Here is a 7,482-nt window from a genome sequence, read left to right as displayed (position 1 = left end):
CCCAAAATCTCTGTAAATGTTTATGAAAATTAATAAAATATAATTATAGAAAAAAATTATAGATATTTTCAGAAGAAAGAAAGACAACAGTGGAAAACTGACAAAATTCAAGTCTAATAAAGGTGACCCAACAGAGTGTGGAAATTATCGAACAATATCACTAATATCACACACAGGCAAAATCCTGCTGAAGACTATCCAAAAACTACTGGAACAAGTAAACTGACAGAGAATTACAAGAACTATAAGCTGAGTGTAGAAGAGGTAGTGGCACTAGAGACATTATTGTCAATGCCAGATGGATCTTGGCAGAAAGCAAAGAGTACCAGAAGAATGTCTGTGTTTCATTGACTATGCAAAGGCATTTGACTGTATGGTTCACAATTGTGGCTAACCTTGAGGAGAATGGGAATCTGAGAACACTTGATTGTGCTCATGTGAAAGCATTCCTCAAAACAGCAAGGAAACACTACATGGTTCAAAATCAGGAAAGGTATGCATCAAGAATGTATTTGTTCTCCATACATTTTCAGTCTATATGCAAAACAGATAATTCAGGAGGCTGGGCTTTATGAAGAGAATTGTGACATCAGGACTGGAGGCAGACTCATCAACAACCTATGTCATGCAGATGACACAACCTTGCTTGCAGAAACTGAAAAGGACCTGAAGCGCTTGCTGCAGAAGGTCACTGTAGTCTTCAGTACGGATTGAATCTCAACATCAAGAAGACGAAGACTCTTACCACTGGGCCAATTGGCAGCACCGTGATGGATAGAGAAGAGATTGAGGTTGTTAACAATTATAGCTTACTTGGCTCCATAATCGATACTCTTTGCACCAGCAGTCAGGAAATCAAAAGATAAATTGCATTGGGAAAATCTGTGGTCAAGGACCTCTCTAGAGTACTGAGAAGCAATGTTGTTAGTTTAGAGACTACAGTGTTCCTGATCCAGGCCATGGTCTTTGCAATTACTTTCTGTGTATCAGAGAGCTGGACAATGACTTAGGATGGCAAGAGAAGAATCAATACCTTTGAGTTGTGATGCTGGAAAAGAGTATTGAACATAACATGGTCCACCAAGAAAACAAACAAGTCTGTCTTGGAAAGGGTGAAACCATGTTTCTCTATGGGACAGGATTTTGAAGCTCCATTTCACACACTTTGGGCACGTGGTCAGGAGAAACCAATCCTTGGAAAAGGACATCATTCTCAGAAAGGTGGAGGGACAGCACAGGAGAGGAAGATCCCGGGTGAGGTGGACTGACACAGTAACTGGGTAATGGAGGCAGGTGTGTTGGAGTCAGTGAGATTGGCTCAGAATAGGGCAGGGTTCAGAGCTGTTGTAAATAGGATCGCTATGAGTCGCAGGTGACTGGACAGCACATACAACAATAGTAGCTAATATAGTAGTGTATCAATGTCAGTTTTCTAGTTTCCATCATTGCACTTGGGTTATGTAAGAGTGCACATGAGGGGAAGCTGGGGAAAGGGTAAACAGAACTGTCTGTACTATTTGTGTAACCTTTCTGTAAATCTAAAATTATCTCAACGTTACTCATTACTCATTGTCCTCCAGTCTTCCTACCCAACTCTCTAGGGAATTTTCAGAGTCTGTAAATTGTATTGGAGAATATTGTTCATCTTTCTCTGTGAAGCAGCTGGAGGATTCAAATAGGTCACCTTTAAGTTGGCAGCTCAACTTTCTACTCAGTAGGCCACCAAAGCTGCCGAATTTCCATTTAAAAGATTCAAAATATGTGTATGTTATTAGTTTTGGCCCTTGTCCAGATTTTTCTCTAAAAATACTTGTGCACTATATCTTTGATTTTTAACTGGCTAACAAAATTATGTGAAAAACGATAGATAACCCAGTAACTCGTACCAGAGCACCCAATAACTTGTCTCAGAAACGTTAGAGCCCTTGAGTTCTCCAGACCAACATTTGCATGGAACAGACCACAGAGCCTTTGTTATATACATGGTGGCCAGTAGGTGGCAGCACATGATCAGCCCCGGAAGAACGGAAGATGAGCTTTAAGAACCATGATGCAGCCTGTAAACAGGAACTTCAGGTGACAAAGTCATTATATGATGTATAATCACTAGAGGAGATGCTATTTTTATGGGCACTTACGTGATGAGACATGAAGGAATTAACTTGTAAACAATGATGTAAGGCTTGGAGGCAAAATTATCCACCCTACTCTGCCCCCACCCCAGTCTACGCATCAGGAATTCCTAGGCATTTCCTCCACTGTGCGCTTAATGACACCCAGTTTAAGGAATAACAAAGGATAAGTTGCCAGTTACCCTTTGTCCACGGAATAGGACAGGGTTCAGATCTGTTGTTCATAGGGTCACTATGAGTCATAGTTGACAGGGCACCTAACAACAAGAAGCTGTACATTTGTAAGGTTTCCAGCACCAAAGAAAAACCAGTGCCTTTGAATTCTGGTTGGAGAAGGATATTGAATACACCATGGACTGCCAGAACAAAGCACTAATTTATCTTGGAGGATCCACAGCGAGGGAATTCCTTAAGGTGGTATCATCTTGTATTAGTTTGGGTGGATTATCAGGAAGGGCAGATAAAGACACACTGCCTAGAAATGTGGAAAGTCAGGGAAAAGAAGACCCTCAATGAGATAGATCAACCTTGTGACTGCAGCAGTAGGTTTAAGCAGAGCAGAGTCTGTGAGGATGGTTCAAGATCAGCCAGGGTTTCTGGTTTCTGTTTTATACAGTGTCTTTATTGAATCAGAGTCAACCTGACAACACCTACTAAGGTTTTCAAAGAGTGAATTATAAAGGAAATATAAATCCTGCAATAATGCTAATACTGGAATCATTCTGAAAGAATAGTCACTTTTTAATCCCTGGGTAAAACAAAAGGAACACTAATCTAAGTGTTCAGCTACAAAACGTTAAGTTCCATAGTTCAAGTCCACTTGGAACAAAGAAATGGTGGTCTCCTATCTTTAAGACTGACAGCTTCAGAAACACAATGGAGGGTCACCAAAGAGTTTGGATTGACTCAAGTGGATTTGTTTGAGTTTTCAGGTCAGAATGATGTACTTGACCAGTACATAGCTGCTAGATTTGAATACTTCTGCCTGCCTCATCCCAGGTTCCTTCAGAAGACAGTCCAGGCAAACAGATCTGAAAGGTGACCGTTTTGAAAATCCTCTGGAGTACTTCCACTATGCACATCATTAGAATGAACTTGAGGCTCTGGTCTGATTACAAGATGGCTGCGCCCAGTGGTGGATTCCAACCTCCTGAGCGCATGATGGAGAGCAGAGTGGGACTGGAATGCTGTGCTGCCCAAGTGGCCCCACCTCAGGGCAGGAAGAAAGGCTGGAGGCTCATTGTGCTGCTGGAAGGGGCCAGTCTGGAGACAGGCAAGACTGGGAAGACATGAGCTACTGAACTATGACATGTGAGTCCATGTTGTTGAAGAATGGTGCGGGCTCTGGGCAAGTGAGACCAGGCATAGCTCACCAGAGTTTACTGATGCTGATGGACAGTCCCCTGAACTGAGCTGACTTGTTGAAGGTTTATATCCACACCCAGAAGAATGTGCTGATTAACATGAACCTCCACAATCAAATTGCCAGAAGTTTTGATCACTTCTGTGTTCTCAAGGTTCAGTTTTTACACAAACTCAGTGTTTGAGCAGCTGATGGCCTCCAGAAGCTGTTGAAGGCAATTAAGAATGCAGTATCCAATCACTTTCCAGTTGGATGTATGAAAATTGGCACTCTCCCCCGCCCCATTCCAGTTGTTAGCGATGTGAGAGTTGGTGCCAAAAGTGATCGTATTGCTTTTGTTTTGCCCACGGCAAGGTCAATTTGGAGTATTCAGAGAGGATGATTTTCATTAACAACTACCCCCTTTCTGCTGCCCTCACCTGTGCAAAACTGACCACAGCTTATGAAGAAATATGGCAGGGTCATTTGACAATACAGGACTCTTGTTCAAAACACAAAGACTGTTGACATTCCTTGCCTCTTGTTCTGAGCTAAGTGCCAGGTGGTGACTTTCCTGTAAGAAGACTGGAATTTGGGGAAGCCAGGGCTGATATTTGCTATTAGTTTATTCTATAATTAAGATTTTACTTTAAAAAATTAACTTGAAGACAATTGGCTACATCAGAACTAAATGTATTCATTTTGGTGGACTTTTTCTTAAGATTGTGAACCTGGCCGGAACTCTATCTACTCAATCCTATCTCGTCTGTCTTTGTTTTATACTATTCTAAAATCAGAGGACTTGATGAAGAAAAATGTGGCGTCAGGATCAGAGGAAGACACATTAACAACTTGTGCTGTGCAGATAGCACAATCTTATTTGCTGAAAGTGAAGAGGACTTGAAACACTCACACAGAAGATTAAAGATTACATGCCTCAATATGGATTGCATCTCAACATTAAGACCAAAATCCTCATTAGACCAAGAAGCAGTATCCTGAGAGATGGAGGAAAGATTGAAATTATCAATGATTTCATCTTACTTGGATCCTAATCATCACACTTGATACCAGCTCTCAAAAAATGAAGAGACATATTGCATTAAGAAATTCTGCTGTCATTGTTGTTGTTAGGTGCTGTCAAGTCAAGTATGACTCCTACCAATCCTGCCTCAAAAGATCTGAGCCCTGTTCTATCCCACGCCATCCTCACACTCCTTACACACATGAGCCCATTACAACAGTCATCATGACAATCCTCCAGGTTGAGGATCTTCCTCTCCTTTGCCAACCATCAACTCTTCCCAGCATCATATCCTTCTCCAGGGAATAGCCCATCCTAGCAACATGGCCAAAGTATACGAAGCAAAGCCTCATCATTCTTGCCTCCAAAGAGCACTCCAGCTGCACCCACTCTAAGACATATCTGTTTGTTCTTTTGGCCATCATAGGATGTTCTGTGTTCTTTTCCAATACCAGAGCTCAAAGAAGTCAATTCTTCTTTTATTATCCTTACTCATTGTCCAGCTCTCAGATGCATAGCAAGTGATTGGAAAGATCATGGCTTGAATCAGGTGCACCTTAGTCCTCAAACTAACATCATTACTCCTCAATAATGTAGAAAAATCCCTGACTACAGATTTTCCCAGTGCAATGCATCTCCTTATTTCCTGACTGCTGGTACCAAGGGTGTTAATTGTGGTTCCAAGCAAGATGAAGCTGTTGACAGTTTCAGTCTCCACTCCATCCATCGTGACACTGCCTGTTGGTCCAGTGGTAAGACTTTTTGTTTTCTTGACATTGTGATGCAATCCATACCAAAGGCTGCATTCCTTGATCTTCTGCAACCAGCGTTTCAAGTCCTCCCTTTCAGGGGTCAAGGTTGTGTCATCTGTATAATGCAGTTTATTTATGACTCTCCCTCCTATCCTAATGCCATACTCCTCTTCATAGAGTCCAGCTTCTTGAATAATTTGCTCAGCATACAGATTGAATAGGTATGGAGAGAGACTGCAACCCCAACACACTCCCTTCTATTTTTTTACATTTTTTTAAATTAATTTTAATGAAAGTTTACAGAGACTTAGGATTTCCAGCCATTCACTGTTGCACTTTTCTCCCTGCCCACCCATTGCCCCCCAGTTCACTCTTCTCCTTGAAAAGTAAAAGAAAAACTCTTCCATTCCTTCTTAATTTTAACTCATATAGTATTTCTTTGCTCTGTTTGCACAAAAACCTCTTGGTCTGGGTGTATGTTTCACATGAGTACAATTAAGTGCTCTGGGATTCCCATTCTTCTAAATGTCATCCATAACCTGTTATGATCCTCAGAGTCAAATACCTTGCATAGTCACTAAAGCACAAATATACATTCTTCTGGTATCCCTTACTTTCAGCCAGAAGCTACCTGATACCAGCAATGATATTTTTGATGCCACGGCTTCTCCTAAATTCTGCTTGAACTTCTGGCAGTTCCCTATCTATGAACTGTTCTAGCCACTTTTTTATGTTCTTCAGCAGTATTTTGCTAGTATGTGATATTAATGATATTATTCAATAGTTTCCACATTCAGTTGGATCACCTTTCTTGGGAATGAGCACACATATGGACCTCTTCAATCTGTTGGCCAGACAGCTGGCCTCCATATTTCCCGGCATCGACTGGTGAATGCATCCAAGGCTGTATCTGTTAATTGAAACAAGTCAATTCCCATCCATTCCTTCTTTTTGGGGGCCTTATTTTTTGCCAATGCCTTCAATGCTGATCAGTGAAATGAGCTCATTTTAAAGGCCAGGATGCAATTGAGGCTATGGTCTTTTTTAAAAATTTATTATTATTCATTTTAATAAAAATTTACAGAGACTTTGGATTTCCATTCACTCATTGTTGCACTTTTCTCCCTGCCCACCCCTCCCCCTCAGTTCGATCTTCCATTTGAAAAGTAAAAGAAAAATTATTTCATTGTTATACAATCTCTCAGCCCAAGTCCAGTCCACTATGCAGCCTTCGATCTAGATTCCTGTCATGACAATAATGAGGCCATGGTCTTTTAAGTTACTTGCTGTGAAGCTTAGAAAAGGACAATGAATAAAATGACAGAACAAAAATCAATGGCTTTGAGCTGTAGTATTGGAGAAGAGTACTGAATATCCCATGGATTGACAGAAGATCAAACTGATATGTCTCTGAGAAAGTGCAACCCGAGTGCTCCTTAGAGGCAAGGATAGCAAAGCTTCATCTCACATACTTTTCAGTTTTGATACATTGTTAGGAGAGTTGGAAATGGACATCATACTGGGAAAGGTAGAGGTTCAGCAAGAGAGAGGAAGACTTTTAACAAGATGGATTGACATAGTGACAACAGCAGTAAGTTGAGTATGTCAGAGAAGAGGAGGATGGCACCAGATAGGACGGGCTTCAGATCTGTTGTTCATAAGGTCACTATGACTCATACTCAACTTGATGGTACCAATCAACAACCAAAACAAGAGGTACTTGGTGGGTGTGAATGCAGCAGCCTTAAAGTGGAGCCTTGACTCCATCTTAAAGTCTTGGCATGAATCTGGAATCCACGGTAAACTTTTAAAAGTCACTTTTTTTGCAGCAAGAAAGTTCTTTTTCCTAGGTCCAGCAATTGCAGAATGTCACAGCCTATTCCCAGAGGTCTTTTCCTCAGATGCAAGATGGGATAGTTGATGCCCAAATGTTCTTGACACAAAACATTGCTGATAAATCCTCTTTCCAATGAACCCCCAGGAAAAGACGTGCTTGAGAAAGTAATTCTAATAACAGGTTTCCAGAAAAACATATCCTGCCACTGTCCTCTGGCCACCCTGTAATAAATGGAAAAGCAGATACACTGGCAATTATATATTCTTTCTTTTTTTTTACTAAGAAATAAATTTTATTGGTTTGCATACAATCATTGTACTTCACTCATGTACATTATGGTTTTTTTCTATAATTATATTTTATTAATTTTCATAAACATTTACAGAGATTTTGGG

At 40.8% G+C, this 7,482-nt stretch overlaps 2 pseudogenes; both read left to right on the top strand.

Annotated features, from left to right (window-relative positions):
* LOC102862776 overlaps positions 1-3,167 on the top strand; it is a 5,436-nt pseudogene extending 2,269 nt beyond the window's left edge.
* An 84-nt stretch (positions 3,168-3,251) lies between these two features.
* Positions 3,252-4,002, top strand: LOC102862370 (annotated as a pseudogene).
* The last annotated feature ends 3,480 nt before the right edge of the window (positions 4,003-7,482 follow it).

The sequence above is a fragment of the Elephantulus edwardii genome, unplaced genomic scaffold, assembly GCF_000299155.1.
Source record: "Elephantulus edwardii isolate Elephantulus edwardi_28Jun2011 unplaced genomic scaffold, EleEdw1.0 scaffold00225, whole genome shotgun sequence".
Classification (NCBI taxonomy): Eukaryota; Metazoa; Chordata; class Mammalia; order Macroscelidea; family Macroscelididae; genus Elephantulus; species Elephantulus edwardii.
This window is presented reverse-complemented; position numbering and strand designations above follow the sequence as displayed.